Raw genomic sequence first — 24,675 nt, 5'->3', positions numbered from 1 at the left:
CCTCACCCGGGAGGATCACCGGCCAGCCCCAACTTGCACACTTCCCAGCACGAGGCAGTTGCTTCTTCACAGCGGCTCAGGATGAGGATAGCTGTTCTCCACAGGGCAAGTTGAGTTTGCCCTCCTGTGACCCCACCCCTTCCCAGTCCAGGGCTCTGTCCTTGGGGACAGAGATGTAAAACAGCCCTGCAGGGATTGAGGACCATGATGAATTCTCCAGCTGCTCCTTGAAGCCCATCTCCAGCCTGGTTCTTCCTCTGGTGACTTCCTGCCTGCCTCTGCTCTTCCTGCTGGGAGATGCAGAGGGGGAGGGAGCCCCATTCTGCAGGACCAGGGGGTGGGTGCCCCCAGTTTACCTGTGACTTTGGGCATGTATGGCCCTGCTCACAGCCTCAGTTTTCTGCTCCGGCAGGTGGGTATGAATCACAGAGCTTCCCTCGCAGGGTGAGCATGAGGCCTTTGCGAATGGCGCCAGGTCTGGCCCCATGGGATTGCTGGGCGTGCTCCCTTGCTTTCTCGGGGAACTGGGATCTGAGTGTGGGCTGCCAGGCGGGCGGGCGGGCAGGCCTAGCCCATTACAGGGATTAATGGGTGTCTGGCTTTGGAATGATCACCCCCCATACATGGGAGGTAGGGTGGGGGGCAGCCAGGGAGCCAGGAGTGATTTCACACCTGCACATAATTACCGAAGGATCTGCCTCCTGGGAATTATTTTGATCTTAACATTTTATGTGGTTCCAAAAATTGGGAGAGGGTTGAGCAGGGTCTGAGACACAAGCAGCAGGGGTTGCTGGGGCACCAGGCGGTCACTGCCCCTCATGGCCACCTGTCCAGGCACCTGGCACTGGAGTTTGCCTGCCATCGGGAGAGGATGCCCAGCTGTTCTGGGGTCTGCAGACCATCTGTGAAAGGTGAGAGCCCATCGAAGGCAATGGAGGCCCTGTGCTGCTGTGGCTGGGAGAGCGTGTGTGTGCACACATGTGTGCAAGTGTGTGTGCAGTGTAGTGGCCGCACGCTGTAGTGGCTGAGCAGGACTGGATGTGTGAGTGAGTTTAGATGGGACATATCTGAGCAGGTGAGTGTGCCTCTGAGTGTGCTAAGTGTGTGTGTCAGGGCAGTGTGTGCCTGCGCATCTGAGTGTGTCTTGGAGGAGGGCTGGGGTTGATCTTTAGTGGGGGGCGACTGTGGGTGTGCATGCACCACAGTGTGATGGTGTGTGTCTGTGCTGTGGAGTTGTCGGTGCATTTGGTTTGGGTGTGTGGCAGTGCTGGACTGAGTGTGTGGCTCAACTGGGCAGGTACTGGGAGAGGTGGGGAAGTTGTGTGTGGGGTGGGATGTGTACACTGTGGGTGCTTAGCACCATAGGGAGGTGTTGAGTCAGTGGCAGTGTGGGGGAGAGCTGTGAGTGTGCAGGGGTGAAGGTGTGAGGGCTATTTGTGTATGACTGGCTGGGTATGAGTATGTATATTTGATCTGAGCCCAGATAGGGTGTGTGTGTATGTGTGTGTGAGAGAGAGAGAGAGAAGGAGAGAGATGAATATGTGTGTGAGATGAGTGGGTGGGTATATTTACAGTTAGGCAGTTTTATGGTTCCTACTTGGGTTGAGGGACCTGTGGCTGAGTGTCTGTGTGATTGCCTGGCTGGGGCTGACCACCAGTGGGTGTGGGATGGCCCAACCAGTGAGGTGCCTGTAAGTGTTTCACACGGGTGTGATCTGGGCTCACGGTGACCTATACCTCCCAGGCTCAAGTGATCCTTCTACCTCGGCCTCCCAAATAGCTGGTACCACGGGCATGCACCACCATGCCTGGCTAACTTTTGCATTTTTGTAGAGTTGGGTTTTTGCCATGTTGCCCGGGCTGTCTGGAAGTCCTGGCCTGAAGTGATCCACCCAAAGTGCCTCCCAAAGTGTTGGGATTACAGGTGTGAGCCACCGGGCTTGGCTAGATTGTTATAAACTTAATGAGATGGTGGCTCAATCGTGGCAGCTGCTGCATGCTTGTTTGCTTGTTTTTAACCTAGAGCAAATCAGTACAGCCCCTTGCAGCTGGTAGCACCTGCTTTCTTTGCTCTCCTCATTCAAGGGGCCCTGGAAGCAGCTGGCTGCCATCTGGAGGGGCAGCAGCACCCCTGCCCTTCTTTCCCTCAGTGTTCTATCAATTCACCAGCCCTCCCTTGAAATCCAGAGCACCCAGCCATCCTGCAGGCCACCATGCTGGTCCGCTTCATTGATGACATGCCATTTGGTCCTGGGAAATGAGAACCATGAACGTCTTAGACACCTAGGTCAGATACATGTTGTGAGGAGACAGGAAAGAAGCCCCAGAAAAATTCAGGAACCTGTCACCTTGGTGAAACTTCTAGGGGTCCCATAAGTTGGGACATGTCAGGGTATCCCCTCCTGGGTGAAGATGGCTAGATGGCTGCACCTCGCTCCTCTTGCCACTAAGGAAGAAGCCATGCCTAGTGGGGCTTTGGATTGTGAGGACAATGTTGAGTGTGTGGCTCTCACCCAGATTGCTGCCAGTTTTGAAAGTGACCCCAAACAAGAAAAGGCTCCGCAATAGGTCCAAAAGGCCTTGTCACTTGGGCCATATGACCCAACAGACCCAATGGTGTTTGGAGTGGCAGTGGCAGATAGTGAAGCTACATGGAGCCTTGGTAGCTCCTATAGGTGAGTTGCAGGGAGGACCCTTGGGGTATTGGAGCAGAGCCATATGATCATCTGCAGAGAATTATTTTCCTTTGGAGAAAGAGTTTCTGGTTTGTTACTGGTAGAGCTGGGAGAGACTGAATGCTTGATCATGGGCCATAAAGTTACCATACCGCCAAGCTGCCTGTCATGGCTTAAGTGCTGTCTGGCTCACCAGGCATAGGGCTGAGTGAACTCAGAAGCATCCCATCTGCAGGTGGAAATGGCATATAAAACACTGGGCTGGAACAGGTGCTAAAGGCACAAGTGAGTCGTATAAACAAGCAGCTCAGACTCCCGTGTCGCCTGCTTCTCCTCTCCTCATACCTATGTTCTATGGGGAGATTGCTATGATTACTTGGTGGAGGAAGAAAACATTCACCCCAGTTTACAGATGACACTGCATGATGTGTTGACACCACTCCACAGACAGCGACAGCACTATAGCTCCATTCGGGGTGGCCCTGAAGGGCAGCAGTGAAGAGAAATCCTCTTTGTGGAAAGAACTCGAACAGTGTATCTGGATGGTCATTTTGCCTTCAGGGAGAGATAAGGGTATGGATCTACATAGGTTCATGGGCAATGGCTAATGATTTGGCTGGATGATCAGGAACATAGCAGGATGAAAGGAACACTACTGGAGAATGAGTGACAAGGAAGACTGGGATGAAGTATGTGGCTAGACCTTTGCAAATGAGCACACACTGTCAGGACATTGGTATCTCATCACTGTGCTCACCAAAGGGCAAGCTCAGCAGAGGAACCTCCCAGCAATCCGGTGGCAAGATGACCTGTTTTGAGGAGGTCAGTCAGCCTCTTTCCCCAGTCACATCTGTCATTGATTAATGGCTTTATGAACAAAGTGGCCATGGTGGCAGAAATTGAGGTTCTGCTTGAGCTTAGCAAAACATGGATTTCCACTTACTAAGGGTGATCTAGCTACAGGTACTGCTGATATTCTATCCCGCCAACAGCAGACACCAGCACTGAGCTCCTCTATGCCCTTATTGGCATAACACCAGCCAGACACCTAGTGGCAGATGGATGACATTGGACTACGTCCATCATGGAAGGGGAATGATTTGTCATCACTGGAATTGTCACTTTTTCTGGATATGTATTTGCCTTCCATCTGCACTGCTTCTTCCAAAGCCATTATCTGTGGTCTACAGAATGCTTAACCCATTGGCCACAGTGTTCTACACAGCATTGCATATGGCCAGGAAAACTCATTCTACAGCGCATTAAGTGCAGCAACAGGCCTGTGCTTGTGGAATTAACTGATCTTTACATCTCCCCATCTACCTGAAGTAGCTGGCCTGATAGAACTGTGGAATCGTTGCTTAAAGACTCCCAACTGCATGATAACAATTTGTGGGGCTGAGGGAATGTCCTACAGGATGTGGCATGTGCTCTAACACAGTAACCAATACATCTGTGTGGTTTCTTCCAAAACCAGGATTCACAGATCTGAATATCAAGGGCTAGAACTGGGAGTGGATCTTCTCACCATGACTCTAACATCCCATTCGCCAATTGTTTGTTTCCTATCTCCATGACTTTATGCTATACTGGTTTAGAGATTTTGATTCTCAAGGAAGAAACGCTCCCACTAGGAGATATAAAAAAATCGTTCCATTGATTGGAAGTCAAAACTGCTACCTAGCCCTTCATACCACTGAACCAATAGGCTTAGAAAGGTGTTTTTTTAATGACTGGGGCAATTGATACTGATAATCAGAAACAGAGGGCAGGCAGAGGGGCGTATAGCTGCTACAAATGTTCTCTGGGGCACCTCTTGGTACTTCTGAATCTTATTGTTACTAGAAAACTATAGCAGCATGGTAGAGACAGAAGCATGAATAACATTATCCTTCCAGGAATGCAGCCATCAGGCTAGGAACTAGGCTGAGATGAGGGCAAAGGGGATATGGAATAGGGAAGGGAAGGTGGAAGTTACAAATACAGCCATGTGACTAGTTGCAGAAAAACAGACTGCAGAATTTGTGTGTGTAGTGTGTTTCTTGCTTTTCTGTGCATACACCTGTATAGATTCATCCACCATCTTTCTCTTTCCTTCCTCTCCTATTTCCATACTGTTGAAATACAAAGTAGGTGAATAGTAATGAACCTGTATCTTTGCATTAAAGTTATAGACATCAAAGGGGGCATGTGCCTCCGCTAGCAGAGGGGAAGTGACATGTGTAACTTGTGTCTCCTCTTGGGGGAGAAGATAGTTGCTTCCAGTTGGTTGAGGGGTTAGTTGCATTGGCTTAGACACAAGCGCAGTGTTATGGTCTTCATTCAGAGGTTAAATGTAGTTAAAACAGGTGTGCAGGATGCCGACTGGACAAAGTGTGGTCGTGTTGGATCATCTGTCATTCAGCTTGGCACACTGCAAGGCTGGGAGCAATGTTTTCATGGATCCCTTCCCATTTGGTCCAGGGAAGAGTTTTTCCAATGAGTGGTATCTCTGTGAGGTTGGGAGGTAGAGGAGATGTGGCTCCGATGTGGCAGGGTCAGATGCTGTGGTCTGGGCAGACGTGGCTTCCACGAACCTCTGCATGAGCTCTCATTTCATGGCCCCCTCTTGGGAGGCAGACCCCACAGGTTCTCAGATTTCTTGACTTTTCCTACATGGAAATGTATTGATCGGCTGATGTGTGATAAATGCCTAGTGCTATAGCCTGAGTATTTGTGACCCCCCCTTGAAATTCATATGTTGAAATCCTCACCCACCAAGGTGATGACATTAGGATGTGGGGCCTTTGGGAGGTGATTAGGTCATGGGGCAGAGTTCTTATGAATGGAATTAGTGCCTTATGAAAGAGGCCTGAGAGAGCTCCCTGGCCCCTTATGCCATGTGAGAAGACAGTGAAGGAAGCCATCTGTGAACCACAAAGTGGGCCTTCACCAGACACCCAATCTGCAGGCTCCTTCATCTTGGACCTCCAGCCTCTAGAACTATGAGAAATAAATTTCTGTTACTTACAAGTCACTGAGTCTATGGTATTTTTCTTTTTCCCACAGGGTCTCACTGTGTCACCCAGGCTGGAGTGCAGTGATGCACTCTCAGCTCACTGCAGCCTTGATCTCCCGAGTACAAGCGATCCTACCAGCTCAGCCTCCTGAGTAGCTGGGACTATAGGCGCACACCACTGCGTCTGGCTAAGTTTTGTATTTTTTTGGTAGAGACAGTGTTTCTCCATATTGCCTAGACTGGTCTCTAACCCCTGAGCTCAAGTGGTCCACCTGTCTTGGCCTCTCAAAGTGCAGGGATTACAGGTGTCTGCCACCATGCCTGGTCTTATGGTATTTTGTTACGGCAACCTGAGTGGGCTAAGACACATCTATAAGCATATGGGATATAAGTATCTCCGCATGGGTGGGGACCCCAACCTTGCAGAATTGCTAAGATGGTAGAGTTCAAGTCCTCACCCCAAAGCTATTAAATAGGCCAGGATTTCTTGGTGCCAAGAAATCTGTGTTTTTAGCAAGCTACAGCCCTCTAGGCAATTGTGGAGGCTGCGAAGACAGGCTGGGAAACTGAGATAGAAGACTCAGAACTTGTCTCCTAATTGTGGTCAGCACACGGCATTGAAGAAAGATTGAGCCAGCCAGCGAAGAGTTCTGATGGTTCTGATGACTCTTTGAAAACAACAGTAGTAATAATCATCAATAAACCAAAGCAGCACTTTGCACTCAAAAAAATCCTAAATAACAGGGTGTCCAATCTTTTGGCTTCGCGGGGCCGCACTGGAAGAAGAAGAATTGTCTTGGGCCACGCATAAAATACGCTAAGACTGATAGTAGCTAATTTACTTAAAAAAATCACAGACAAAAAAATCTCATCATGTTTTAAGAAAGTTTACGAATTTGTGTTGGGCCACATTCAAAGTTGTCCTGGGCTGCATGTGACCTGTGGGCCGAGGGCTGGATGAGCTTGCTAAATAATATAAAGCAATGTTTGTCAAAAGTGGTATCTGTAGCCTTGGAGGTCATTGAGATGATTTTAGGTGGCACAGGGAAAAAATATTTTCTATTTTAGCAGCTGTAGCATGTCAAACCTATCACAGTTTGAGGGATGTTCTTGCTTATAGTTACGTTAAATCAGGCAGCAAGTTTAAAAGAAGAGGGTCGGGCCGGGCGCGGTGGCTCAAGCCTGTAATCCCAGCACTTTGGGAGGCCGAGATGGGCGGATCACGAGGTCAGGAGATCGAGACCATCCTGGCTAACATGGTGAAACCCCGTCTCTACTAAAAAATACAAAAAACTAGCTGGGCGAGGTGGCGGGCGCCTGTAGTCCCAGCTACTTGGGAGGCTGAGGCAGGAGAATGGCGTAAACCCGGGAGGCGGAGCTTGCAGTGAGCTGAGATCCGGCCACTGCACTCCAGCCTGGGCGAGAGAGCGAGACTCCGTCTCAAAAAAAAAAAGAAGAGGGTCGGTTTATGCAAAGACATAGGTGACAGGAGAGGTGGGCAGTAATAAAGACATACCACTGTGTACACCCCTGTGCAAAGCCTTGGGAAGCACCCGTCACTTTGGTGACATTCTTGTCAAAAATACATAACCTTGTTCTGATCATGTGAAAACATCAGACAGATCCAAACCGAATCCAAACTCCACAAAATAACTGAGCAGTGTTCTTTAAAAACATAAAGTAAAACATAAGTGACCAATCACAACTGAGGAACGGTCCCAAGTTGGCAGAGACATGACAACTAAAGGCAATATGGGATCTGATTTGGTACCAGAAGAAGGACATTTAGGGAAAATTGGCAAAATTCAAATAAGGTTTTTAGATTGGTTAACAGTATTTATTCATGACAATTTTCTGGTTTCAATCATTGTACTTTATTGTGCAAGATACAAACATGGGGGAAACTGAGTGAAGACTATATAGGAAAACTTTGTGAGTCTAAAATTATTCCAAAACAGCAAATTAAAAAGGAAGATAAATGGTATCTGATTGAACTGAAAAATGAAAGAAAAACAATAGGGTCTATGTAGAGTGGGCAGAAGTTTTGCAGGATGTGTAGGGGTGTCTGACTCAGGAGAAATTCACTCAGAAGTGTCTGCTCATTTGAAAGTTTGAATGATTCTTTAAAAATCAAAACACTTGGAAGTTCTAAGGATTCCAAACATTCTCCCTTCCCTCCCAAATCGAACATTCTCCAATTCTAAAGATTGGGGAATCAGATTATTGCAAAGTTCTCAAATTGCCAAATATTCTACAGTGTTAAAATAAGGCAATGCTCTTCAACTGGAGGATGCACTGGGTCACATTGTTTAAAATGCAGATTCATGAACTTTGTCTCCAGAGATTTGGAATTGGTAGGTCTAGAATAGGGCCCGGGAATCTGCATTGTGAGTACCCCATCTGTGAGGCTGTTGTAAGCACCCCAGAGGCCCCTCTGAAATCTCTGCTCTAGAGGTCCCAAGCTGCCCTCCAGATCAGCCCAGTAGTAGGGACCAGCCCGACTGGGAAGGGGTCTGTGTGGGGCAGAGGATGGGGCATCCTCTGGTGGGAGCTGGACAGCAGCCCAGCAGACCTCACCTGTCCCAGGCTTGAACCTGGCTATGCCAGGGGGATGGGGAGGTGGGGTGGGGTCTCTGGGGACTCAGGGTTCCTGCCCCCTCCTGATCCTTGCCCATCTGCTGCCTGGAAAGCCAGGCCACTTGTGAGGCTGGATGTGTGGGGCAGGCAGCCTGACTGGGTTGCCACAGGTGCCCTGTATCTTGGGGATGAAGCAGGCATGCTTCCTGCCACAGGGTCGGGAAGGAGCCAGGGAGAGAGCAGGGGGGCCTGCAGCAACAGGCTGGGTGGTGACACAAAGGCCCATTCACCATCTCCAGGGCAGTGGCGACTCTCAGGGGAATCCCTCAGCAGTTGGGGGTGGAGAGAAGCCAGTTCCCAGCACACAGCTTCATGCCTGTGTGGTGTGACATCTCTATTTCCTCCCAAGGCTCTAGAACATAGGAGCCTGCAGCCTAGGCCCCCACACCCCGCCATCCTACAGAACGGTGGCAGGCACTATTCTCAATACCTTAGCTGCTCTTGCTTGCTGAATTCTCACAACAACACAGATCTCATGGGGAGGTGAGTGCAGGGACATCATTGGGTAAGGATGTCATGGATCAAGAGCTCAAACCCCAACCCTGGGCTGCAATCTGCTCCCCAGCACCTCTGTGCAGGCTGTCCTGCTTGCACCCCACCCCCCAATACCATGGCCACCCATTCAGTCCCACACAGCTCTGGCAGTTAAGATGCTCTTTCTTGCAGGGTCTGCCTCCCTGTGAGTTTCCTTATGGTTCTGGCTCCTCCCAGGCTGGAGTCTCCAGCCCATCTCCTCCTCTCTTCTGAATGTACCTAGGATATTCCTGTTTCTCCTCAAGGGTAGGACCCAGTTCTTTCCAGAGGACTCTGCATAGTACAGAATATAACTGAACAATCATCTCCCTTATGCTGGGTATAGGTCTTGGTTAGTATGATCTGAACTATTTACTTCTTTAGAGAAGCTATTCCACTGTTGATGCCAATCAGTTATCTCAGGTAGGCCTTAAAGTGTTAATGCTTTTCACTTGGCTTTACTATGACGTCTGCATTCTGTGCATTTTACTTTTGCCTCTTTTTAGCTCCATCATGCTCAAGGGAATCATGGGGCATCCTTGCAGTACCTGACTCTAGTGCCCTCATCCTGGCAATAACCAATGCCAGTAGCACCCATCACACACTACTTCACACCAACCTGCTTTCCCTCACCGGTATCTCACCAACACCTTGCAAGCATCAGGAAAGCGAGGCTTGGAAACTTGGAAGGACTTGCTCAAGGTCACACAGCAGAGAGGAGCAGACCTGATGACAGCGCTAACGACCACTTTTTAGCTTTGCTGTGTGCTAGATATTGGGCGGGGTCTGTCTTACAGCGACCTACTGAGGTAGACTCCGTGCTACTCCCTTTGTGTAGGTGAGGAAACAGGTGCAGTGGGGTGTAATCACCCATCTGCTGCTTCGAGTGCACAACCAGTGTGAGATTTGAACCTGATGGGCAGGTTTGGGTCTACACGCTTCATTCCTGAGCTGTTCTGCCTCCCAAGGCTGTGAGGCTTCCTCAACCATACCAGGCCCCTCTCAGGCTCTTTCCTCGCTGTGATTTGGGGAGAACGGTGGCTTCCCCGTGGGCTTACGGGTTAATGTGCATCAGCTGACCTCCCTCCCCACACAGAGCAAGTGGTCAGGGAATGAGCATTTATAATGAAAGGAAAAGGAAGGAGTATTCACAAGCCTTTTCTGATGCCTGAATGGAGTCAGACTGCCTCTCAGGTTCCCTCCAGCTCCCCCAATTCATTCCTTCGACAAATATTTTTCAAGCACCTGCCAGAAGTCCCTAGTGGCCTACAAGGTCCCCGTGATCTGGGTCCTGTGACCTCTCTCACTCCATCCCCTTCGCCCTCCTGCAGTCGCTGCACTCTGGCCACATGTTCTCAGCTTTGCCTGGCACTCTCCTGCTCCAGGCATTTGCACTAGCTGTTTCCTCTCCCAGAAATCTCTTCCCCCAGATGTCCGGTTGGCTCACTGCCTCAGTTCCAAAGACCTTTCATTTCTCAGGGAGATCTTCTGTGATCACTGTGTCTAAAATTTCCACACCTGGCCCACGCAGCACATCCCGTCTCCCTTCCCAGTGTCATAGTTTCTCGTTAGCCTTTATTGTGTTCCCCCACACCAAATACCTTCCTCACGTTTGTGGTTGTTGCTATTTGACTGTCAGCTCAACTTGGAGGGGATTGTTGCATGGTATACTCATGGCTGTAACCTCAGCCCCTGGCCGGTGCCTGGCACCCAGAAAGTTCTCCGTGAACACTGATGGGGTGAGCACAGGCTGTGTGCCTGGAGTAGACGTGTGGGAAGCAGACACTTCTTCAAGGAGCTGACGCCTGTCTGTTCATTTGCGAATATTTCTTGGACATCCTCTGTTTCAAATTTCACAGCCCTCCCCATTTTGTTTTAGTGATCACGCAGCATCCCAAGGCACGGATGCATGGCTCATGACTTGTTTAGCCAGCCTGCTAAATTAAGCCAGCCCTGTTGGATACTCAGACTGTTTCTGATTTTCGCTGTCCCAAGCTACAAACCCCCACACTGGTGGCCACCATCCAGGAGGTGGCAAAGCCCCTGCTGAAGCCAGTTGAGGTCCATAGAAGAGCTGAAGTGGACCTTGGGCCCTTTCTGCCTGGGAAAGGGCATCAGAGTTGGGGGAGGGGCAGAACTTACAAATTTGCCATTAATACCTCAGGACCTAATTCATAAAAGCATCTAATTAAGGGGTGCCAGTGTTTAATTGTAATTTTGGTAATGACCTGCAACTGCATACAAATTATAGGGTAATCAACTCAAACGTGCTGACAGCTGTTATAAAAGCCATTTAATCTGACATGGAGCACCTCAGCCAGTGTCTCTGGGACTCAGGCAAGGCCAGGGTGTGGAGGATGGCCTGTATTTCGGCTTATAATACCAAGACAATGGGAATGGCATAAGGCCAGACTGCAAACACCAGCTGCCATGCATTTTTACTCACCCCTCGCCCCTGCCCATGAAGTGTGGCCCAGGAAGGATTGCAGCAAGAGGTCAAACCCAGATTGAACCTGGAACTGTTTGGAAGGTGGAAGAGGAAGTCTGCCTCGCCGGGTTGGCTTGGGGCAGGATAAGGAGCTCAGAGACAGGGACATGGCTAAACTGGCTTCCTCTGCACCTTTGATAGGGGGTGGGCCAAGTCAGAGGTTAGAAACTGGTGGCCCCTGATGTGTTTTATCTGGCCTCATGTGCTCTGAAATAATACATCTGGAAACCTCAGGTGAGGCACATGCTGCCTTTTAACCACACTCCCCACCATTCTCTATCATCTTGCCTGTAGCCTACTCTCTTCCACTTTCACCTTTACCACCTGGGTCCTGTTGGCATTGACTTGCCAGCACCTTTCCAGAGATAGTGTCTGTGTTCAGGGGAACACAGGCTTTGGAGCTGGACACACAGCATTAAAGCCTGCACTCTGTCCCTTGCCAGCTGAGGGGCTGTGGGCAAGGAAGAGATCTCTCTGTGCCTTTCCACGTGCCAGAGAGAGTGTGCACACATGTATAATGCCCCACTTGAAGGGTTCAATCAAAAGTTCTCCAGCTGCAAGGGTAATGCAGTGCAGTGTGGGTTGTGGTGCAGACCGCCCAGGTTCCCATCCCAGCCCAGGCACCAGCAAGCTTCTGGAACTTGGATTAACTGCTTCAGCTCTTAAAGTCACAGCTTCTTTATCTGTAGAATAGAGAAACTAATAGAGTGCTACCTACCTCAGAGGGTTATGTAGAGTTCATGAATATGAAGGGCTAGAACAGCGCCTGGCGTACAGCTGGCACTTCACAAATGGTAGCCAACACTGATATATGCAATGCTGACTTTTGACATCTGATGTGTCTGACACTTGAAGTACATCTCATTGAGTGCCTACCATGTGCTGGGGAATTGAGGACAGGATGAAGGACAAGACAGACAAAGACCTTCACATACATACATCATTCTCTTTTCCTCTCCCTCTCTTTGAAAACTCTTCCTTGTTGATCTGTCCTGAAAACTCATATTCATCCTTCAAGACCCAGCTGGTTTCTCCCCCTTTGCCCAGCCTTTGCTGCTACCCTCCCTCCTCTGGGGCAGTATCTGTTGAGCACTGGCTGCCTTTGTGGCATCGAGCTGAGGAGGCCGTTGGCTTGTCTCTGTCTCTGAGTGGGAATGTTTTGGTGGCTGGATCATGACCACACTGGATATGGCTCTCTGAAGAACTTGCTCAATATGGGTTGAACTGATTCTATTGAAATAGCAAGTCAGGAGGACCTTAGAGGACTTTTGTACCAGGGTGGTTGCCTTTCTACTAATTTGCTTTAAAAGGAAATGTATGTTCATAGGGTAAAAAAATCTATTACAGTAAAGAAGTACATAAGGCACAAAGTGAAATTGTCCTTTTCAGCCTTTTGAAGTTTTTAGAGATTACCAATGTCAACAGTTTTTTTGTGTTTCATTGCAGACGTTCTCTATGCATCTCCACACTGTCTATTTCCCCTCTAAACACACTCGTCTGCACCTTTCTTTGTTTGTCTGCACCTTTCTTTGTTCATTTGCTAATATTTCTTGGACTTCCTTCCATTTCAAATTTCACAGCCCTCCCCCATTCATGTTAGTGACTGTGTGGGGTCCCAGAGTATGGATGGTTTGTGATTTATTTAGTTGGTCTCCTATTTATGGGCATTTGGGCTGTTTCTGAGTTCTGCTATCCCGACCCTCACTGTGTGAGTGTTTTGGTACGAACCTTCCCATGTGTAATCTGCTGCTGGTGACACACTCAGAGGGGGTAAGGTCCCCTGAGTGGGCTGGCCCGTCCTCTATTGTTGGGCCTCCCGGTTGCTTTCAGTCCTTTTGTATTTCGCACACCTTTCAGCTGCTGAGTGCTGCTACTAAACCGCTTTAGAAACAGCCTTATCCCATGGGTCCCTCCGTAGTTCAGGATCTCCAGAGTTTTGCTGGGAAGCACCCTGAAGGATGGACAGCCAGGCACATCCCTGCCACCCTCGTGTCCTGCCCCCACCCAAGTGGGACAGTTGTGCCTTGTCCTGTATTGCATGCATTTTTTACTGTCAACTTGGAGTTTCTCAGCTATAGAACTAAGTCTGAAGGCACTCATTTAGCTGGGAGCCTCCCTCTGGCTCTCCATTTCAGGGCTAGGGAAGCTGAGGCCCAGGGAGGGGGCTGTGTGCCCCCAGGTCATCTGGAAACCTCAGCTGCAGGTTTGAGGCCTGCCCGGTCTGGGTGGGCAGCGGCTGACACCAGCCTTCCCTGGGGTGCCCCCCTCCAAGGGGCCTTCAGCCCTGTCCTTGGCCTAATCCCGTTTTCTGCCCAGCTGAACAGCCGAGAAGGCTTATTTCTCGTCCTATTTTAATGCAAAGGAGGCTGCCTGGCCTGGCCTGGCTTGTTCTGAGTGCAGTGACAGTGGCCGTGAATGGGGACCCCAGTAACGGGGACAAAAATGTGACAGGGCCCTCCATCATGGCATTGTACGACAATCGGGACATTATGGTTGCTCCTGGAACCCTCTCCAGGAAGGGGAGGGAGCCTCCGCCTGGTATGCTAAGCAGACAGAGGCCAGGCCTGCCTTGGGCCCCCGGCCTTGGCCTGGTCAGTGATTCCATTGTGTGAGGCGCTTGGACCTGAGCAATTCAAAGGGTTCTCCAGCTGCCTGCCTCCCTCCCACCTCCTGCTACTGAGGCCTGGGCATCTGGGGTGTGGGTGGAGGGGCTTTCAGATCCCACTGCTGGTCCCACCATCTTGCTGCGTGTCCCCAGGACAGCTGCTTCCCTGTCTGGGCCTAAGCTGGTAATAACAACAGCAGCAACAACAACAACCACATAACAGGGGCATTTGAGTGTTGGCCACGGCGCTTGACATGTGTTCCCTCTACCATTCTCACTGCCTTCTGCTGACTGAGGAGGTCATCAAGGCCCTGTACGTTAAGTGACCAGATGTGAGAGGCACACTATGGCATAGGGGACGGGCCTGGCTGTCCCATAGAAACACAGTGCAAGCTTCACGTGAGATTTCCAGCTTCCTGGAAGTTACGTTAAAGAACATATCAAAAGAAACAGGTGAAATCAAATTTAATTATCTAATTTATATAACTCAATCTACCCAAAATATTATTTCAACATGTAAGCTATATTTCAACTGCTACGAATGAGACATTTTGCATTGTTTTTCATGAAGCCTGGTGTGTAATTGACACTTAGAGCACATCTCAATTCAGCACTTACCACGTTTCAATTGCTCAGGAGCCACACGTGGCTGGTGGCTGCTGGCCCGGCAGAGCAGCCCTAAAGGGGACCAGGACATGTGCTCACTTCCAGCCTGGGCTGCTTACTCTCTCCATGATGCCAGGCAAGTCACTCCGCCTCTCTGAGAATCCCTTTCTGGCTGATGAAGAGGAGCAAAGTAATTCCTGGGGTCCAGGCTGCTTGGGGACAGGTACCTGAAAGGGGCTCTCTGAGGCCCCTGGGTCATTCTTCAGACCCTCTACCCACAAGGGTTTCCCCCCACCAGACTATGGCTGGGGTGGTCTCTGCTCCATTCAGGCACCAGCAGAGCCCAGGCATCTTCAGTACACTTTGTCCCGGGATGGGGGCCAGGGGTGACCTAGATAGGTCCTGAGTCAGGGAAGGTCGTCCCCAAAAGATTGTTTCCCAATGTTAAGCCTCCCCACAATGAACCCATTTTGCAGCAGTGGAAACAAAGTCCCCTTCACCCAAAGACACATAGGGAGGGAGTGGCTAAGCAGAACTTTCTCCTGCCTCTTGTCAAAACTTGGGCTAGCAGCGTCTTCCTGTCCTCAGGTTCCTCAGGGCTCCATGAAATTCTCCCACTGACAAACAGAAATGCTCCTCCCCTGGATGAAAACCAGGGAATAGTTTTCCACTGGGAACTGAGGCTGCCCCACCTCAGCTCCGGCTGGTCTATCTGCTGAGCAGCTTCCAGTAGATCGTTTCCTCTCTCTACCCTAGTTTTGCGTGGGCAGGTCCAGGGTCCCTGCAGCAGGGGGTGGAGCGGGGGTTGGTCAGTGTTTACAGGCCACCGAGGGCGGGTTCCAGGTCAGGGGTTGGGGCCAAGATAGGGGCAAGATGTGGCTCTTTCCTCTCCCCCTACAGCATTCTCCCCAGACCCCATTGATCGGAGGAGGCTTCCATCCTCAGAACCACAGACTTGCCTGCTCTGCCAACCCCTGGCGCCTTTCTATTTGTGACTGGACAACTTCCAGGGCCGGAGTTGGGATAGGCGGTAATGGACCACAGAGTGAGTTATGGAGCCGTGCAAGGCGACCTCAGAGGTGATGGGGACTGGGTTGCAGAGGACACAGACCCAGGGCCCCCGTGCAGCTAAGGGGTGGTGCCCCACCTGTCCTCACTCCCTCAGCCCCCAGCTCCTCCCCTGCGCCCCATCCTGTACCTCAGCTGAGCCTCTCTCCAGCCCTCCTAGGTTAACTTGACGGCTCCATTGTCCAGAATTGGAGACTGAGGCCTGGACGAGGAAAGGAACTTTTCCAAGGTCACATCATAGATGAATCTGGAGTCCAAGGCCCTTCTCCCCCTGGTCTGGAGATCCTAGCAGCCCAAGCCATGGGCCCTCCCCTGACCTATTCCAGTGCTAAGGGGTCCAGCCAGAGACTCCCAAATCTGTTCTTTCCCTGCCTTCGATTGGCCTTGCCTGCCCTAGGATGCTGGTCCTGCTGCTTCCCACCTTTATGTGTTGTGGCTTTGGCCCGGTAACTTCTCACTGAGTCTCAGTTTTCTCATCCATAAAATGGAGACGGGCACCCTGGTAGGGCCTCTGTGGGATCCCTGGGTCACAGAGTAGTCGGGGACAGTGTGAGAATTACCTTGGACATTCAGGACATGCAGGAAGATTCCAGAGGATAATCAGGAGCTTCTTATCAGCCTCGTTATGTTGCACATTCATGTGGGAGCCTCAGTGGACAGGACAATGGAGACAACACAGAGGTAAGAGCATGGCTGGGCCAACTTGAACTCAGGTCCAATTAATCAAGGTCTATGCCAAAAATGAGGGAGGTGAATTTTGTGCTTTACGCTGCTTAGAATTTTCCTGGATCTTGTCCTTGAGGCTGTTTGAGAGAAGCCAACCATTTGGCTTCTCCATTTGGAGAATGTACTCCAGATAGAGAATGGGGTTGCTGGCAGTCACTGAAGGCTGCCCTAGGGCAGGGGAGGAAGTGGGGTTGTGGGTAGAGAGGGTGAAGCTGGGCTCCAGTGGCCAGAGCAACAGAGGTAGGCTCCAGGTTGTCGGGAGGAAAAGCTTGCTCCCCACAGGCCCCACAGGGCTGGGGCAGGTTGGCCCAAAAGGAGGTAGCTTCCTATTCAGGGAGCTGTGTGAGCTGTGGATGGACAGCTTTGCATGGAGGGGGACACGAAGGGTCTCAAGCATCGGAGGGGGGCTGGACTCTGGGATCTGCAGGACTCCTCCTGCTCAGAGATGCAGACGGGGAGCAATGTTCCCAGGGAGCAGCAAGAACCATGGCTGATTACAAATTGCTCTGTGATTTTCTCCTGTTACCATGGTGACAGCTGGTCTAGCATCTTAAGCAGCAGCAGGATGCAAGTGGATCTTTTAAAGCCCTTCAGGCTTCTTCATCCTCCCTTTCCCCTTCCGCTCCCTACCTCCTTAACACTGTTGACTCAGTCTCTCATTCGTCCGTGATTACTCACCCTCTCTGTGCTTGGCATTAGGAATCACACCTATTTCCTGCTCACCTTCCGAGTCCTATACTTTCTCCTTGTAACTCATGCCAAGGCTTCTTGCTCACTTCTCTTGGCCTCAGTTTCCCCATCTGTAGAACAAGGAGGGCATGAGCCTGGGTGACTGTGTCTAGCCCCACATGTTCAAATACAGCTCCCCTTTGGCTATCCAATGCCAGTAATTCCTCCTCTAGAAAGCCTCTTAATTTCCCCAGCCTGAAGCAAACTCTCAATCATTAATTCATGGTTGCATGCATTCATGAACCTGCGCTGTCTCATATGGTAGCTGCCAGTCATGTGTGGCCACCGAGCACTTGAAATGTGGCTGCTGCTGGGTATTGAAATACTATTTGGGACATGTTGGATTAAATAACATATTAATATTATTAAAATTAATGACACCTGTGTCTTTTTGCTTTGCAGACAATTTTAATTTACCTATGTGGCTCGTATTTTATTTCTATTGCCAATGGCATTAAACTAACATTTGCGAATGCATGCAGGGTTGCAAGGACAGTAGCAGCTACTGTTGACAGAGTTGGCGACTCATTTCATCCTGACAAACCCTGAGAAGTGCATTCTGTGAGTATTCTTATTTCACAGGTAAGAAAAAGGAGGCTCAGAGAAGGGGAGTGGCTTGCCCGAAGGCACACAGCTCTGGATTGTGGCAGGTGCTCTAATCTAGAAAATAAACTGGACAGCCACGGTGGTGTAAGGAAGAGACCTGGCAATTTCAAAGCTGGGGGTGGCAGTGGGTGCAGCTCCTGCTGCAGGCACCCAGAATAGTAGTGGCAGCCAGTGTTCTCCAGGCGTCTGGGGTGTCAGAAGTTGGTAAGCCCCACCAGGGTGAGAACCAAGCTGGTCACAGCACCCTGAAACTCCAGCTTAATTTCATCCTGTGCTTGGATGTAACATTCAGGTCCCACCTGCCATTCTGCCCACAGGTGGAGTGATGGTGGCTGGGCCCTGCCCCTATGCAACTTCACTGCAGTTTAGGTAGCACCCTGGCCTGCCAAGCATGCTTGGCTCAAAGTCTCTGAGGCCACAGTCCCCAAGAGGAAGCAGCAGGGCTACAGCCCACGTTAGTGTGGAGCTGTCACCCAGACCTAGTCAAGATGGCTCCACAGAGTCAGCTGGGCTGGCTATTTTTTACCTTCCCACCTCTAGCCCCACCCTGCACACTGTCTGCCCTGGACCCAGGAGGCTGACCTCCTGGACCATCCAGGCCTCCTGCCCTCCTGCTTCCCATTGGGTTGAGCCTCCCAGGGTCCCAGCTCTTGTTGGGTTTTGGAACCCTTCCTCCTCTGCCCCTTCAGGCCCAGGGTGGTGGAGGCTCCCCACTGCTCCTCACTCCCCGCCGTGCTGGCCCTGCTCCTTTCTGTGTGGGCTTCCTGAGCCTGGCCCTCATCCCTCTAAATAGCACTCCCCACAGAGCTCTTCAGCTACCCCTCCTGAAGGAGCCGTGTGCTGCCTGCCTGATCCCATCTTAATCCACCCACTGCCCTTCGTGGCCTGGAACTCGGTTCTCCCTCCTCCTAGAGTCAGCAGTGGCTTCCCCTCCCAGTCTCCTGGGCCCTGAAACCACCTTTCTGTCTGGTGTGCAGCATGTCTTGCCTCTGAGCACAGCCAGCTCCCAGGAGTCTTGGCTTACTCACGGGCTTTGAAGGCCTAAGGAGGAGATTCTGGTACAGCTCTGGGAACACCATGGCTTGATGCTGGGGTCTTTGGTGCAAAGGGCTTCTCAGAGACTATTGTTCTGTGCCCAGTTCTTCTCTCCACCTCCTCTGTCCTGGGGCCTGGGACACGGCTGACCTCAGGGCATTTTGTTCAATGACTAAGTGAAGTAATAATCCAGGACATCCACAAAGTCTGCAAACACAGATGGATGTGTGTGTGTGTGTGCATGTGCATATAGGTACATATATTATGATGTACATGGCTGCTACACATATTATACATATATGAATATAGTTAATGTTGTCTAAGACATCTGTAGCTTGTAAAACCATCTAAAAATGCCATGTAAGTATCTAGACACTCTGGACATCCTGCAGGTGCTGATCAGATAATGTGCAGTTGCAGTGGATGGAGGATAGAATGCCTTCAGCAGTCTTCAGAGCTGTCTGGTTCACCCTGTATCCGCAAAGCATCTAGCCCGAAGCCTCCAGCCTACTCAGCATGAAGAGCGTTTAGTAAAGGGACGGATAAGCGCTTCCTGGATGGAGGCACTTTATCTTTGTGATTTGGCGTCATCTCTGTGACCAAGGCCAAGACTGAGGACTGGGGCTGGTCCCAGGTGAGCTAGTGGACAGAGGGAAGCCTGCAAACGGGTGGGTGCATGTGCTTTGCAGGAGCCCGGCTCCGGCTTTGTGGAGACAGCTGGCTGGTCCTTCCCTGTCAACCCCTCCGGATCCCTTCTTAGTCCTTCACCCTTCTCCGTGCCCTGGGGGCTGACCCTGGGGCTGTGTCCACAGGCTCCCAGCCTGCTGGCTTCTGTGGGCCTGAAACGGGGCTGGAGGGTGAGCAGAGCCCCCGCACTGCAGGGTTGCAGGTGGCTGGGGCTGCATCCACTGAAGCTGCAGCTGTGAGCGGCTGCCTGCTTTTCTAGCCTCAGCTCCCTGAGCACGTTCCAGGAAGGGCTTTCTATTCCTGTGTCTCAGGCCTTGGGAGAGAATGCTGCCTACTGCCACCAGCCCCAGGGCACCTCACCATTTCCCTTAACCCTTCATGCACCTCTGTGACAGGTCCCTTTTCTCATCACCCATTTGTGCTGTTTCCTGCCAGGGCCCTTCATGATTCACCAGGAGTAAACCACCTTATAGGGCAGCTTAGCAAGTTAAGTGAGAGAATTCACCCAGCAGCCCACCTGGCTCATTGCTAGTGCTCAGTAAATGGCTGTTACTAACCGTGTCATGGAGGGTAGGGTAGGGGTTAAAACCATGGATTCTAGAGCCAGATGGGTTCAAATCCTGGCTCTGCCGCATCCCGGCTGTGTGACCGTGGGCAAGTTGCTCAACCTCTGTGTGCCTCCCCCGTGGGAGTTACCATAACACTCATCACACGGGGTTGTTGTGAGGATTAAACACTTGAACATCACTAAACACATTAATGGCAAGCACTGGCACGCACTCAGTAAACCTTAAATAAGCACTCAGTCCACCACCGTTACCTGGCAGACTCACAGTCCCCATGTGTGCTGGTTGGAAGTGGAGTCTCAGCAGCGTGCTGCAGCCAGAACCGCTGAGATTTACCCCTTGGGGATCCGCAGGGATTGCAAATGCGAGAGCTGGTTCCCCATGCAGCTGGAAGCCTCCTGCCCGCTCATCTCCACTCTCTACTCACAGTTTTATTTCCCCATGTTCTCCTCAACTTCCCCTTCCTTTCGGAAGTTGGACACAGTCAAGCAGTCCCAAAAGTGTGCTCCCAGCCCGCCCCTCCTTCCAAGGTGAGCTCACACCTGGGGAAAGGCTCACAGGGCCATGCCCTCTTCACACCTCACATCACCTCCCGGCCTCGTTTGTCTCAGCTTCTCACCTTCTCGCTCCGCTGGCTGGCTCCCTGTCGCCTGCCCTGGGCATGCAATGCATGGGGGCACGTCAGCCGGGCCAGCAGCTCCGTGGGCCCTTCCCAGAGCTGGCGCACCCCCCTTGCCCAGCCGGCCGTGTAACTGGAGCTGCAGGCACTGGAACTGAGTCCCCCGGTGGCCAGATCGCACAGGTATCAGCTGACCGCCTGTGTCCCGTTTTCCTTCACACACAGCGCAGTTAACAATGGCCGACAGTCCTCACAGGGGGCCCGAACCCCCCCAGGGAGAGGCCCCAGCATGCTATCGGGCCACATGATCTTGCCCCTTAAAAGGCCTGCCCTCCCTGCTGACATAGCACACAAATAGGGCCTTTACTCGCTGCCAGCGACCGTCTGCCGCCCTGGGAGTGTGAGCCGGAACCCGGGCCCCTGTGCCAGCCAGGCCCGCAGGGCTCGCTCTCTCCCTGCATGTGAACCTGCTCTTGATACACCTGACCATTCTTCTCCCCTCGGCCTGGATTACACCCCATGAAAGCCCTTTGTTCTTTGGCCCTGGATGAAACTGAACCTGGCACCGCAGGGGGCTCTGCCAATGTAGCCATCTGCCCTGACCCACTCTTGGTGGAACACCAGCTCTGGGCAGGGAATCAGGTTGGGGGTGGTGAGCGGGGTGACAGGGGTGCTGTTATTGTCCCAGATAACCTTGGTTGGTCTCTGCGGCAAGATGCTGGGCTCCTTGGCTCTAGAAGTTTCTCTGCAGCAGCACATGGGAGGTCTGGGTTTGTCGTTTCGTGTGGCCTCTGCTTTCCTGGGGGACCTGGAGAAACATCTGGCCCCTGCTGAATCTTTCCCCTCTTGCTCGGCAAAATGGGATAATAATGATTCCTCTCTCCCTGTGCACACCTGGATCCTCGCAGGCCCTCAGTTAATGCTGGCCATGGCTGTGGTGGGCCCAACAGACAGGAAAAGTGTGGGGCTGTCAGGAATGAGGATTTCTATGCAGGGATGGGGAAGGACTGGGCCCAGGTCCTAAAATTGGGATTGAGACCTTTACAAATATACCTCTCAGGTGGGGCAGTGGAGGGTTGTGGGGAGGTAACTTGAAGAGGCCCCAGGGATTTGCGATTCTGGAGAGATCATTTGAAGCTAAGACCTGCCTTTGGAACCCAGTCTGAGTCTGTAGAGAGCCCAGGTCCTGGGAAGATGCTAGAGCTGCTCTAGCTGTCTCATGTTCATGCTCTAGATGCTGGAGATGCTGTAGCCAGGAGCCACAGGTGGCCATTTAAATTTACAAAAAGAAAAATGCAAAATCCAGATCCTCAATTGCATCAGCCATGTTTCAAGTACTCAGTAGCCACTCATGGCCAGTGGCTGCCACACTTGGTGGTGCAGAATACGATATTTTCATCATCATAGTAATTTCACTTGGACTGTACCACTCTGCAGGCTGTGGGGGATTAATTCAACACACACTGCTGAGCGCTTCCAATATGACACGTCACGTGAATGTGACAGTCACAGGAGCCCTCTGAGCTTCCATGGCTTGCTCTTTCCCTGCCCGTTTTTTTTTTTTTTTTTAATACTTTAAGTTCTAGGGTACATGTGCACAACATGCGGGTTTGTTACATATGTATACATGTGCCATGTTGGTGTGCTACACCCGTTAACTTCTCATTTACATTAGGTATATCTCCTAACGCTATCTCTCCCCCCTCCCCCCACCCCATGACAGGCCCCGGTGTGTGATGTTCCCCACCCTGTGTCCAAGTGTTCTCGTTGTTCAGTTCTCGCCTGTGACTGAGAACATGCGGTGTTTGGTTTTCTGTCCTTGTGGTAGTTTGCTGAGAGTGACTAGCTTCATCCACGTCCCTACAAAGGACATGAACTAATCTTTTTTATGGCTGCTTAGTATTCCACGGTGTATTTGTGCCACATTTTCTTAATCTAGTCTACCATTGATGGACATTTGCATGGGTTCCAAGTCTTTGCTATTGTGAATAGTGCCACAATAAACATACGTGTACATGTGTCTTTATAGCAGCAAGATTTATAATCCTTTGGGTATATACCCAGTAATGGGATGGCTGGGTCAAATGGTATTTCTAGTTCTGGCTTCTTGAGGAATCGCCACACTGTCTTCCACAATGGTTGAACTAGTTTACAGTCCCACTAACAGTGTAAAAGCATTCCTGTTTCTCCACATCCTCTCCAGCACCTGTTGTTTCCTGACTTTTTAATGAACACCATTCTAACTGGTGTGAGATGGTATCTCATTGTGGTTTTGATTTGCACTTCTATGATGGCCAGTGATGATGAGCATTTTTTCATGTGTTTGTTGACTGCATAAATGCCTTCTTTGGGAAGTGTCTCTTTATATACTTTGCCCACTTTTTGATGGGGTTGTTTGATTTTTTCTTGTAAATTTGTTTAAGTTCTTTGTAGATTCTGGATATTAGCCCTTTGTCAGATGGGTAGATTGTAAAAATTTTCTCCCATTCTATAGGTTGCCTGTTCACTCTAATGGTAGTTTCTTTTGCTGTGCAGAAGCTCTTTAGTTTAATTAGATCCCATTTGTCAGTTTTGGCTTTTGTTGCCATTGCCTTTGGTGTTTTAGTCATGAAGTCCTTGCCCATGCCTATGCCCTGAGTGGTATTGCCTAGGTTTTCTTCTAGGGTTTTTATGGTTTTAGGTCTAATATTTAAGCCTTTAATCCATCTTGAATTTATTTTTGTATATGGTATAAGGAAGGGATCTAGTTTCAGCTTTCTATATATGTCCATGCCTGTTTATTAAACATGACGGTGGGGTGGGCTGGCGCTAGAGGGAGGGGCGCCGAGCTCTGTCCTCAGCAAGCTCCCAGGCAAGCATCCCAGTCATACAAACCTGCATGTGGAGGCCCAGTGCTGGGGACCCCGTGGAGGAGAAGTCACCCCAGGTGGTGCCAGGGATGCTTCAGTGTTTCCAGACGTGCTGAGGATGAGTTCCCAGGTCTTCAAGTTCTGAGTTAAGCATCTGGGAGCTTTACCACCAGGGTTTCCAGTGGCCCCAAAATGTGCTTATAGACATCCAGGAAGGAGGAGATCATTAACTCTGCTTCAGCAAAATGTAGCCTGGCTCAGCTGTGGTGGGCAGGATAATGGGCCCCAAATATGTGCATGGCCTAGTCTCTGGGACCTGGGACTATGTTACCTTATATGGCAAAAGCGTCTTTGATTATGTGAAGGAATGAAAGCTCTTCAGATGGAAAGATCACCCTGGATTATGCATAGAACCAGGCATAGTCATGAGGGTCATTACAAGAGGGACATGGGAGGTCAGAGTCAAAGAAGGGGCAGTGATGATGCAAGCACAGAGTGGAGCCATGTGCTCTGCAGGTGGGGAAGGAACCCCAAGCCAAGGCGTCCAGGAGCTGAACAAGGCAAGGACACAGCTTCTCCCCGTGGAGCCTCAGAGGAGCCGGCCCTGCCCACACCTTGACTTCAGCCTGGTGAAACTGATGACAGACTTCTGGCCTCCAGAACTATAAGAGAATACATTTGTGTTGTTTAAAGCCACTGAGTGTGTGGTCATTTGCTTCAGCAGCGAGAGGGAAGTCATGTCACTAGAGGTGACAATCATGGGTTTTGGCAAAGGATACAAACAGGTTTGAATCCCAGCTCCTCCCTTTTCTAACGGGATAATCATGAGCAAGTGGCTTCATCTCTCTGCTCCTCAGTTTACCTTATCTAAGAAACGGGGAACATAATGATACCCACCTAATAGGGTCATTGTGGGACTTGAAGGAAATAAGTAAGTGGATTATTCCGAAAACGCTCCCTGCTGGCCTCAGTATTGCTATCCCTTGGAAGGAAACTTGTGGTTTATTGAGCGTGGAATGCCCAGAGTCAGACCATCTGGCTGTAAAATTACTCAAGCCTGCCTCAGTTTCTTTAAATTAGGGTAATAACAGAGGATATAATGATCACCAAATGAAATAATCTGCACGTGGCACTAAGAATGCTGGCCTCTGGTAAGCATTTTGTCAACACTGGTTATCACTGGTGTCATTTTATTCCCAGCTCCAGTACCCCATACTGAAGCCCCGCATAGGCCTGTCCCTTTGACAGAAGGGCCCAAGGTTCAGGGT

The sequence above is a fragment of the Piliocolobus tephrosceles genome, chromosome 2, assembly GCF_002776525.5.
Source record: "Piliocolobus tephrosceles isolate RC106 chromosome 2, ASM277652v3, whole genome shotgun sequence".
In the NCBI taxonomy this organism is placed as follows: Eukaryota; Metazoa; Chordata; class Mammalia; order Primates; family Cercopithecidae; genus Piliocolobus; species Piliocolobus tephrosceles.
This window is presented reverse-complemented; position numbering follows the sequence as displayed.